Below are 13,245 nucleotides of genomic sequence, written 5' to 3' on the forward strand. Positions count from 1 at the left end.
TAGCTTTTATATCGGGATCCTAGAACAGCTATCGTTTTGTAGTGTTTTCTAAGTAGCCTATAAACACGGCTTCTTTTCCTCGGTTTATTAACTTGTCTCTTCTTAAGCCTTAAGGTTAGGCTCTTAGGTCTATATAGACTATAGCTTTGTATCCCTAGACGCGGAAATGGTCGACTGACGGTACTTAGCTAGTAAAGGCTTCTTCTAGTAAAAGAGCAATACTATTAATGATCGGACTATTAGGCAGTCTGTTTCTAATTATAGTCTGTGCTTATAAAGCTTCTAGCTAGAACTTAACTAGTATACTAGAGTCTTTAAGTATAGCCCGGACTATGTTCTTAGAGGCTTGAGTTGACCTTTCTATAGGTCCATTTTAAAGAGAGTTATAGGCATTAGTTGTGTCTATCTAATTGCTAAACTCCTTCTCCTACTCTTTTAGTAAGGCGAGAATTTCCTTTATACTATTACTACGGATCGTAGATAGAAAGTACCTTGACTGCCGTTCTACCTAGACCTTCTAATCCCGTAGAGCTATAGGAGCGCCGCTCCTAGCCTTCAAAGGGATTACCTACTTCTTCCTAGAGAAGTTGTCTATAATCTTAAGCTAATATTTATATCCTAGCCTAGAGACTACGCCCTAAAAAGGCCTATAGATGTTAATAGAGATGAGGGCCAGCCTCTCCCCTTTCCTCTCTATAGTAGGTCCTTTGAACTTCCTTATATTTATAAGGGAGCAGACCTTACAATTCTAGTGTTTAGAAGGAATAGGAATAGGATCTTTCTTATTAGTAACTCTATATAGGTTTCTTAGCAGTCCCTTACTAAGGTATATATATCATCTATACTATAGCTCCTACTAATCTTCGGACTTAGTGTTAGCTATAGCGGTACCGTTACATTCTTAAGAGAGTATACTAGTATACTATAGCTTAAGAATTTCCGAGATCGAGTAGATAAACGGTACTCCTCCTTGAAGTTTAGTCTAGACAACGGGTTTACTAGACAAGGATTTTAGGGTAAAACTAGGTAGTTAGATAGTAAACTGTTAGCTAAACTAATTCTACGAAACAAGACTAACTCTAAGGCTAGGAATAAACAGGACATTTTCTAAGACAATTTGCTTTCTAGAAGGACCACCTATTACTACACTTCCTATATATATAGCTTATAGATAGCCACCCCTAACCTTGATCTACTTCCTCTTTTAAAGAGGCTTTAGTGTCCTAAATAGTGAATCTTAGTCAGTCATATATAATGATATATAAGAGTTAAGTAACTACTCGGACGAGGGGTACTTACCTTTAGCTTCTATAGTAGAATAGGCAACCTCATTAACATTATCATCTTCTAATAGTATCTTAGAGTCTAATACGTCTTCCTAGGTCGTATAGGCCCTTATAGGCTTACTAGAGGAGGCCTTTGGCTTACGGCTCTCCTTTATCTACTTTATAAGGTCCGTTATCACCTTAAGGACATTACGAAGGTTTAGTAATAATGACCTCCTACGAGGTGGTAACGGTTGTCTCTTAGTAGGGTAGGTAACCCTAGCTAGTTTGTCCTTGTTCCTAATAGCCTACTAAGCTACGGAAAGGTGTGGGCACTTGCTTATAAAATGGTCACTATTATAGAGATAGTACGTAAGCTTGCCCTAGAAACCCTTCTTAGCGAATATAGCTGTCCTATAATAAATCATTAATTCTTGCTTCTCCCTAAGAATTGTATAAATGTCTTATAGTAAGAGATTTACCTAGGTATCAATTATATCGCGAATTGAGCCAAATGAGTCTAGTAGAGCTACTAAGAGTCACTAGATCTTTCTGTCCTTAGTCTTGATGTCTTAGAACTAAGGCGAGATTGAAACAGCCCTCCTTATAATTAAGCTAAGCTCCTACTAGGCGTTATCTATTGACTAGTCCTCTGTTATTACGAAATTGGTGTATTGCTAAAGCAAACTTCTTTTAGTAGCGAGAAGTCTTCTCTTATATTTAGCTTTAGCCTATTCCTATACTTCGTATACCGGATCTCGTATATTATCTCTTAGTCATCTATCGACAGATAGATATATATCTTATATAGGGCCGTTATATTATGCCGTCTATATAATGCCTTCCTTATCGCTTAATCTAAAGGAAGGGATGACTCCGATAATATAGAGGGTGTCGCTATAGATAGGGTTGTAGCGGGAATGTCCGTAACAATGTCTTCGAGGACCTAGTTAACCTACTTTAATACTAGGTATATTCTTATTAGCTTGAACTATGTTTCGTAGTTCTCTCTTATTAGAATAGGTACTACTCTCTTTCTTATAAACCTAGTCTCGTTCTCTATTTTTATAAGTTAAGGGACAGGTTAGCTACTCTTAGGTAAAAGGATATATTCGGTCGTACGCAATCGGATCAAAATAGGATAAAACGAACGCGAGGTTAATAGCGGAGAGGATAGCTATCCGCCGGGAAGAGGAGGAAAGTCGAAGGATTATATTAGTACTAAGACACTATAGCGTAACTCTCTTAGTAGAGGGGGTTTCTAAGACACTACGGCTCTCTTAGAATGAACAGTTAGTCGATACGAACGCGATGTCCGGAGAGCGACTCTTCTTAGTAAGCTCGCCTACTTGTCTAAGGTATTAGTATAGGCTCCCTAACTCGGAGTCTAATAGTACCTTACTAGGCTCTTTTACGTCTTATATATACCTATAGCACGGCTATAGCTTCCTATATAAGGCGGGTACGGCCTCTAGTCTGCCTTCCTTTTGTTCTAAAGAGGAATAACTCTAATACGACTTTATCGAGGGTGAAATACTAAGTTACTAACCCGGGCTTATAACCTATTAAATAGGTACGAGTTACGTAGTAGTAGAAGACGGCGGATCACACGAAAGACGAAGAAGGACCTAATAGGATAGCGTATATCTATATACAGTATCGCCGGTATTAGTATAAGTAGATACTAGGTGTCCGGATATTTACTAGCCTATAGGCTAGTAAACCCTAGTCACGTGATCTAGTTATAGAATATACCTATACCTACATACTTGTCCTACGGCCTATATGTTCTTAACATTAACCTTCTTTAGCCTTAGCTAACTTATTCTTAATTAGATTAAGGTATATAAGCCGCGCCGCGGTATCGGCGTTAACGTAGTAATACTAACGTATTTTAGACTCCTTTCTTCCTTATAGCTTACTATAGCTCCTATCCCGCGCTCTCCTTAAGGCGAGGAGTTAATAGCTTAGATAGACGCCCTTACCGTCACCTATACTTCGGCCGTATCTAATAACTTTACGCGGCTCTCCGTTCGTACTAAGACGCGCCTTCCGGATATACCTACCGGATAGTTAGCCGGTTAGTAGACTCGGCTCTACGCCTTCTAGTTTAAAGTCTAGTTCTCTCGCGACGTTATTAAGCTAGACGATTAGATCGCGCTATAGTTAGCCCGTATCGCGCGCTAGTATCTAAGGATCGACGGAGGATCTAGATTCTTTAAGATAATTTATATACTCCCTTCGCGCTATAGCCGCTTCTAGTTTAGCGGCGTTCTAAAGCTAGTAGCCGCGTTAGACTCCGACTTCGACGTCTTCGAAGAGGTCCCTAAGGGCGATATTCTAAGGCAGCCTATCGCTTTTAGACCGTATACCGTATAAACTAGGCTAGCGGCGATCGTCTTTAGCTACTATAGCGGCCGCTCTAGATCTACGCGATACGTATAAAGCTACCGTTCTAAGGGCGATACCGAGCGTCCGCTAGGAACCTTTACTAAGTACTAGTAACTTAGCCTACTAAGTAGTAAGCTAGAGAAATACGACTAGGAGGATCCTAAGCCTAATACTATAGGCGACTTCACCTTTATCGAGCGCGGCGGCTATACTAATTGTTTCTAGACTAGGAAGTACTCTACCTACGACCGTTGCCGGTCTCGTACTAAGTTTAGCTATACTAAGCGGTCTTCCTAGTTAAAGGACTCTAAGCGCCTAGTCACCCCTAGTAAGGTAGCTAACTTCTCTTATCTTCCCTAGGCCTACGATATTACTTAGGTTACGGAGTCTAGTTAGTTCTAGAATACTAAGTTTAAATATCGTAATCTAGCTTAGATTAACGCCCCGACCCTAGCTATATATAGTCTAGTCTTCTAGGTTAGTCGTAAGCCTTATACTACCCGTAACGCCGCTAGCCGCCTAAAGGCTACGTTAAAGGCTAACTTAGCTTACGTCCGCGCCTTTATTTACGAGAACGCCGAGACTAATACGAATAGACCTAGCTAGGAGTAGAACACCTTAGATAAGGAGGACGACGGCTTGTTCGTATTACTAACTAAGCCTAGTAAGTCCGCTAGTATACCTAAGGTACCTAGGAAGCCTCCTAGTAAGAAGCCCGTATCTTTAGCTAGTAAGAAGCCCGCGGCCTTAGCTAAGAAGAAGTCGGCTCCTAGGACTCGGCGTAGCCCTCGGTAGATATCGCCGCGCTATACCCTAGACCGTAACGAGCCGTAGGAGGGTCTAAGCGATACCTCCGACTACGTTAGGTAGCTCCGCGAGATTCCGGTATAGACGCCTCTCCTAGAAGACTCTAAGGGTAAGGGCGAGGCGGACGTAACCTTGCCTACGGTCTACGGTCGTATAGCTAGTCCTCCCGTTCTTCTAGTAGCTAAGCGGTTTAGGCGGTTAATCGCGACTAGACGTACTTTACGATTCGGCTCGATTACCGAGAGGCCGAGAGAGGCTATAGTTCTATCTAGCTCCTTAGCTCGTTCGCCTATACCGATAATAGAGGATGATAATAGAGAGGATCTAGAGGTAGTACCTAGCAATTTCCGGTTCCTAGGTTAGAAGTAAGGCTCTAAGAGCCTAGATAATAATAAGCCCGAGGCTACTTTATAATTTAGTACTACGTTCTTATTTTATATAAGCGATAGGTAGCCGAGTAGCCTAACTTAAGAGTACTATAGACTAACAACTCTAATTAATAATTCTTACGATCTAACTCCCTTAGCGCCGCTTCGGTAACTAGGCTTACTCCTATAGTTTCTTCTTCGTTATCCGCTACCTTAGTCCCTTTAGGCGAGCGGTCTTAGCTACTACCTCGGCTTCTTAAAGTAGCTACTACGATAGGTTAGCTTATCTAACCTCCGGGTCTACTAAGTCCGGTATATCTAGATCTAAAAAGCTATTAGCCGCTTTAGGTTCGGCTATAACTATATCCGCTACGCTTAATCTAAGTAATGTTCCCTAAGGTAGTACTAACTCTTTTTAGTCGGCCTAGAGATAGAGCGTCGAGCTAAACACTTTGATCTCCCTAACCGGTATCTCCTACGGGACCTTAGCGGGTTTAGCTAGGGTAGGGATAGCTTCCTAAGGACTTTCTTATAATAGAGGCTAACGATCTTCCTAAGTGTCCTTCTCGAGTAGTAGGGAATATACCTAATCTTACTCCTCGTCTACTCTTCTTAACTTAATCTAATAAGATCGCCTTTAAGACCTAAGTACTTTAGCTAAAGTCTTTTGCTCGCTTATTTTTCTCTAAGTATTCTTCGTAACTCTTAGGTCTCGCTAAACTTGCTCTAGTAAGTCAGCTTCTCTTCTTTAACCTTCCTCCCGTACTAAGAACCCTCGCGCTCCTACGTAAGGTTAGCTACGTTCTTTCGTAGTCTAGAGTTCAACTTGTTTCTTTAACTACTTAGCCTCCGGTATAGTTAAAAGGTCCTTTAGATTAAGACTCGTGTCTTAACTAGTGCCTAGAACTTCTTTAAGTTCTAGCTTATCTTCTGAAATACCGGACCTATCTAGAAGTCTCCTAGCTAGATACCGATACTAGAATTTAGCTAGATCCTTACACACGGCTAATACAAGCTTATTCCTATAGACGAGATACCTTAGAATCCTACCCGTAGGGGTCTATAGTATATACGTCCCTAGGAAGCTCGCTTTACGGATCTTATAGGGTCTAAAGTACTTAGGTTCTAGCTTACGCGGATCTAGGTTTATTAGTAAGACCTATTCTCCGACTTTACGTCTTAGCTATACCTCCGGCGGAAGCAACTTTAGACTAATTAGGTTCCTAGTCTAAGCTCGAGAAAGTAGTCTTTTATTTACGAGCTAACGCGTATAGCGGACGCGGACGATACGCTTCCTATAGTCGTTAACTAAGATATTCTTAGCTCGTAGCTCGTTCTCGTCTTCTAGGATTCGTAGGTGTTAGCTATATATAAGGTAGAAGGGGCTAAGGTAGGTTATTATATACTAGCGGTATCTAGTATAGTAGATCGCTTTAGGTAGGAAGGTATCCTATAGCCTAATATTGTTGCCGATATATAGCTTCGTTAGTATAGATCCTAGTATACCGTTTAGGTTTTCTACCTTCCTATTTGTTATAGGATAATATAGGGATACTAGACGATAATTAGCCTTATACTACTTTATTAGGTAGCTTATAACCCTACTTAGGAAGTTCTTACTATTGTCTAAGAGGAGCTCGCGGGGTAGCCCGTAGTCCTAATAGATTCTCTCGTATAGGAATACTATAGTCGCTCTAGTATCCGTACGCGGAACGGCCTAAGCGACTAGCTAACCCGTAGCGTAATCTATCGCCGTAATAATATACTCGTTTCCTAGTAGACTCTTCGGTAAAGGCCCTACGACATTAATCGCCTATCTCTCGAAGGGCCTAAGCTTATCGTTAACCTAGTAAAACCGCGGCTCGCGTGTTTTAGGCTTATTAGGCTTCTTTTTCTACGTTAGCTAGTATCTAGGGTAGGATTCGATAAAATTTCGTACGTCCTTTCTTATACTAGGCTACTAGGCTCTTATCTCGAGCTAACCTATTAGCCCGGGTACCGTAAAGTGTCTATATCGCTAGTATACGTAGTTTACTAGATCAAGACGCTAGGTTAGTACGAGGAAAGGCGCTATTCCCTTATCGTCTAGAAGAATGAAGCCTAATCTAGGTTCCTTAGACTCGTCGATCGGTAGGAGTAGCTCGAATTCCTCTTCTCGTACCTTAATTAAGCTCTCGAGGTAGGGACCGTAAGTTAGTATCTGTCCCGTTAACTTGAACTACCTTATTAGTTTAGGGAATAAGTCGGTCTCGTTAGCTTTAAATCTTATAGCTACGAGTTACTTAACCGGCTAAGCTAGGTTAGTAGGTCCTTCTCCGATAAAGTTAGGCCGACGGGAGAGCGTATCGGGAACGATCGCCTCTTCTCCCTTATAATATCTAATGTCTAAGTTATATTACTAAAACTCTTTAGCCTATCGTACGATCCTCTTACTCTAGCCCTTAGTACTATTAAGGTACCTAAGCGACTAGTAATCGGTTAGGATCGTGACCGTATAGCTATTTTCTACGTAGTTATCCTAGGTTTAGAGGGCTTCCTTAATTACTAGGCCCTCCTTTTTATAAACTAGGTAATTTAGCTCGGCTCCCTAAAGCTTCCTTCTAGAGAAGGCTATAGGGTATAGCTAGTTGTTAGCTCCTATTTAATAGAGAGTAGCGCCTATAGCCTATTTAGATATATTAGTCTTAATCGTAAAGGACTTCTTAGGGTTAGGCGGGATTAGTATAGGCCCTAAGGTTAGCGCGAGCTTTAGGCTCTTAAAAACGTATACGTACTAGGCGTTCTATCGTACTAGGCGACGCTTTTTCCGCCTAAGGGACTCGTCGCTTTCCTTAAGAAGATCTAAGAGGGGTACTACGAGTTTCGCGAAGCCCTTAATAAAGCGGCGGTAGTAGCCTACGAGGCTAAGGAACTACCTAATCTACTATATATTAGTAGGCGTAGGCTAACTATTAATCGCGTCGATCTTGTCTTATAGTAGCCTAATCGAATTCTTCTCGATCTAATGCCCGTAGAAGGTGACTAACTTAACTCTAATATCGTACTTCTTAGGGGAGTAGAATAGTTTAGCTTTCTTTAGGCGGTCAAAGATCTCCTTTAGGTCTTTTTCGTACTATTCCTTAGAGTCTAAGAAGACTAGGATGTCGTCGAGGTATACGACGACCTTCTTCTTAAGTAGATCTCTTAGGATCTCGTTTATTATAGACTAAAACGAGGCTAGGGCGTTTGTTAGCCTAAAGGGTATAACGAGGAACTCGTACTTCCTATCCCTAGTATTAAACGTAGTCTTATACGTATTAGCTAAGTCGATTAGTAGCTACTAGTACCCTAAGACTAGGTCTAGTTTACTAAAGTATTTAGCCTTCGCGACTATGTCTAGGCAGTCCTAGATACGTAGGAGGGGGAAGCCGTTTTTAGTAGTTACGGTATTTAGGGCGCGATAGTCAATATATATACGCTACTAGCCGTCTAGCTTAGGGACAAAGAGGACTAGGGATCCCTAGGGTAAGGACGAGACCTTAATTAGTCCGCGATTAAGGAGTATCTAGATCTAGCGAGCCTATTCTCGAAGCTAACTAGGGTTTAGACGGTATACGTGCTAGTTAATAGGTCGAGCGTTACTAGTAGGGATAGTATAGTCGAAAGCTCTCTTCCGTAGGAGTCTAGCCGGAAGCTAAGCTCTCTAGATCTCTAGGAAGAGATTAACTAACGTCTAGAAGACCTAGTTACCTACCTACGGTAGCTAAGACTCGTCGTCTAGGTCCCCTACTATAGCTATAAGGCGTTCGTATACCTTATCTAAGCCGTGTTCCTCGAAGTCGATATTAACTAGGGTATCGTCGGGGAGTCGCCTAAGCGAGTAGAAGAGCTAGGGTCCTTCGTATCGTATAGCGAAGTCTACTAAATATTTAGAGTTAAACATTTCTAGCTCGCTATCGTCGTTCTTTAGGTCGAACACCTTAGAGTACGACCTAATCGTATAGTACCGGCTACGCCGGTCCCGTAGTCTAGTAGAGCTAGACTACTAGTTTACGTTAGGGTTGACTTCCTAGAACTACTTAAGGCCTAGGATAAGGTTAAATCCTTCTATATCGATAACTCTAGCGGGGACTATGTCCTACTAGGTACTAATCTAATATAGTAGAAGGACACCCTAAGTAGAAATGATCTCCTTACTATTTAGGAGGACGATCTATACTAGCGGCAAGTCCCTAAAAAGCGATCGAGGGAGTTACTTCAATTTTCGGGCTAAGAGGTATACTTTAGAGGCTACGTAGTCTAGGGTAACCTTAGCCCGAACCTAATTAGGTCCTAGGCGGGCATCGATAGTAAAGAGCCCTCCGCCTATCGCTATTAGCCTCTCTATCGTATAGTCGACCTCCTCTTTAGTCTCCGACTCGGGTTCTTTAGATAAAGATAATGCTCCGTCCTCTTCTACTTATATCTACTAAGCCTTACCCTTAGTAGCTAGGGTCGTCCTATCCTAGTAGGATTCTCTAGGTAGGGGTATAGAGGCGTCTAATAATCCTAAGTACGTCTACCTCGATTAAGATATCTTAGGCTCTATTTTTTTAGCTTAGAGTAGTCGCGCGCGAAGTGGCCTGTCTTACTATAGTTATAGTATTTGTCTAAGCGCCCGGAGGGGCCTCTACGATTACCTCGCCCGCGTCTACGTCCGCCGCGGCCTCTACCGCGGCCTCTACCGCGCGCCGAGCTACCTAAGTTACTCCGGAGAGCTATAAAGGCTTTAGTATCCCCGTCTACAAACTTCTCGACGGCTAATATTATTACGGCTAGCTTCTAGTCTCTTCCGCGGCTAAGATAGAGTCGCTGGTCGGCTATAATAGCCTACTAGAAGTAGACGCGGATATTCGTATTAGTCGCTTAGAAGTTACGATTGTCTAGTTTAGCTTATATATCGGGCTTTAGGCCGGCTAAAAACTTACGTAGGTAGGTAAAGTCATCTAGTAGGGGAGTTATACGGCTCCTAGTTAGCCTAAGCGACCTAATAAAGGTCCTAATACTCCTAGTTTAACGGGTAGTCTCCTACTTACGCTAGATCTACTCCTAATAGTCTAGGTCGACTATAAAGTTAGAGATCTACGTAATTATGTCGTCGAAATCGCCGTGCCTAAGATAAGGGGGCTTTAGGCGCGTTTCTTCGATAGCTTTAAACTATAACTAGTTAAAGTCGCTACCGACAAAGCTACTAACGAGCTCTAGTTTCTTTAGGTCGGAAAGGCGTCGTTTAATAATCTATTTCTTGTCTAGGCTAATCTAGGCTCTAATAGACAATATCTAGTTAAGGCACTCGTCGTTATAAGCGTTAGACTTTAGAATAGAGGGATCCCCTATTCTAGGCGCCTTACCTCTACTAGCTAGCTCGTTATATAGGCCGAAGTTATCTTCGTCTAGGTAGTCCGCCCTATCTATCTCCGCGTTACTATTACGGTTAGGGCGGCGGTACGACCGAGTAGCTAGGGGTATAGCCTAAGTAGCCCTAAAGGTATCGTTTAGGCTAGTAGGCTAAGCCGCGTAGTTATTACCTAGGGCGCGACTTTAGGCTAGGCCCTCTCCGACTAGATAGGTAGCGAAACCTTACTAATCCGGTAGGTAATAACCGCCTTAATTAGGGTGTTAGTTAGTATCCTCTATACTAAAGGTTTAAGTAGCCCGCCCCGTTCGTAGAAGCTAAGATAAGGTTAGTAAGGTTACCTCGCTTAGCTTTAGTACTAAGGTCCGACTAAGGCGTAAGTTAGAGACTTATAGCTTAGGAGATTTACTTATAGGCTAATTTAACCTAATAGAAAGGCTAAAAGGAAGGGAAGCTACTAGATATAAGAACCTTAGCGAGTATAAATCTAAGATATAGAAAAGCTACCTAAGAAAACTCTAAATATAAAGCTAAGCGCTAAGCCGGCGGTGTGTTCGGATAAGAACGTTATATAGAAGGATACGCTAAAACTGTCGACTACCGCCGGGACTTAGTCTAGAGTCCGCGACTTCCGTGTTAATAATTGTCGTGTTACTACTACATCCTACCTCGCTTCTATCGCTTTCGCTAGCCCTTAAGCTATTATTAGTCTATTGTAGTACTACACGGTACTATAGGAGGTGTCGTCCGACAATAAGGTAATATGTCGCGGTTATAGCTATAGACAGACGCGTAAGTATTACGCTAATACGGTGGAATACTTCTATATCCCTTATTATATCGCAAAATACCGCCGTGTCACTTTAAGTACTCCTATGACCCTTATTATGTTAGAAAGTACTACTATAACCTAGGGATAATCTAAAGTTACGATTCTTAGACTTTTTTTAATTTTTCTTATAACTATCTAGTTATAACTTACTCTTTATATAATAAAACATAACGTACTTTACTACCGAGCGGGCTATACTACCGAGCGGGCTATACTACCGAGCGGGCTATACTACCGAGCGGGCCACTTTTGCTAAGAACTGTACCACTTCTATAGATAAAGCTATAGAACTACTATTATAGCGTATATTGTCTTTCAACGAGGCTAAACTGACCTTAGCTGTCTAGGCTATAAAACGCGACGCGACAATTACGAATCGACTTACTATAAGGGTATACGACGCGTCTCGAACTATACTAGGGTATCAATTGAATAGACGACCTCCTCGGGGTGACTACGAGCCTAATTCGAAGAAGCTTATAGAGCTAGAAGAGAGGCTAATACTTAAGTATATACTCGAGCTAGATCTTAGAGGTTTCCCGCTATTAAAGGCTAGTATACGAGTAATAGCCGACTTATTACTATAAGAGAAGGGTCTTAAGCCCGCTAGTCTTAATTAGATAGACAGGTTTATTAGGCGGTATCGTGAGCTAAAGGTTCGTATAACACGTAGATACGATCATTAGCGAGCCCTAATAGAAGATCTAGACAATATCGAGAAGTAGTTCTTACTTATACGTAATATAAAGGAGAAGTATAGTATCCTTATAAGGGAGCCGTTCTTAATATAGGGTAAGTAACGAAGTTATTAGATAGACTATCTAAGAGGAGTACGAGGTACGGAAAGTTAATATATAAACCGAGGTATACGGACCGGCCCGTACCGAGTTACGTGACCGACTACTATTTACTAGACGTCCGCCTAGGCCCGTAACACTACTCCCCCTCCAAAAGATCGGCCTGTCCTTAGTACTATTCTTACTTACGACGTAGGCCTATACGAAGGTTGTATAGTCCTCTAGATTATCCGCTTTATTATCTATCGCGTTATTATCTATTACTTCGTCCTCTATAACGTCGTCTTCGTCCTCTATAACGTCGTCTTTATCGTTAGTTATTAAGTCGTCTATTACTACGCTCTTACGCTTTACTATACTATTATTATCCTCGCTATATCGGATACTAAGAGAGTCGTAGCGATTTACGAAGTCTACGAAGGCCTCCGTTATAGGCGCTATTATATAAGTATCTAAAGAGCTATAGGACCTAATACTATTCGAAGATAGCAATACCGTTAAGGTTATAGAGTTATAGGAAGCTTCCTGTTCGTATTAACGTATAGGTATCGATCTTACTATATACTATAATAAAGAAAACACGATATATTCGAAAGCCCTTATTAAGGCTATTCTAACGATCTATAAAGTAGGCTACTCCTCCTAGAATAAAGGGAGTTCTACCTCATTTAATTTAGATAGCTTAAAGTTCTCTTCGCCCTATTTCTTTGGCTCTAAACGCCGCGGAGGTACCTAGCTATATTACGTAATTCCTAGGTAATAGTAGCCTAGGCTACGGTACTACCGGCGCCTACGGCTCTATAGGCGGAGCTCCCCTAAGATAACTAGTAGTAACTTATAGAGGAGGTAAAAAGTATAGAAACTAACGACTAGCTCCTATACCGGTCTCTATAGGTAATAATCACTTAGCTACGTACGGCGCTTATACTATCGTATTACCGAGGGTAATAAGAAATAAGGACGACGTCTTAGGCGATTAATAAGGCCACCCGGAATCAATACCCCTATAGCTAGGTATCGGTCGCGGCATCGATACTAGGCCCCTACCTAACGTACGATATAGTTACGATCTGTATTATAGTAAAGGAAGACTAGGCTAAAGTTACGAAGCTATCGAATAAGGAGCTCGCCTAACGAATTAATTAACTAGGGGTGGTCGTAGTGAACTAATAGTCTAACGGTACTCTATAGATCTATACTAGCTCTACTACTACTAGGAGGTACCTAGAGGTATAGCTATAGTAGGTATCTAAGGTTACGGGATTAGTAAAGGTCTTAACGAAGTAATTTACGATCCTAGTCTACGATATACCTAAGGAGTTCGACCTAACTAACTAGGGTCACCTACGCGCTCTCTAAGAGGACAACCCGGTCACTCTTAACTCTCTACTCCAGAAGGCGACTTAGCTCT

The sequence above is a fragment of the Fulvia fulva genome, chromosome 1 (genome assembly GCF_020509005.1).
Source record: "Fulvia fulva chromosome 1, complete sequence".
NCBI classification, from domain to species: domain Eukaryota; kingdom Fungi; phylum Ascomycota; class Dothideomycetes; order Mycosphaerellales; family Mycosphaerellaceae; genus Fulvia; species Fulvia fulva.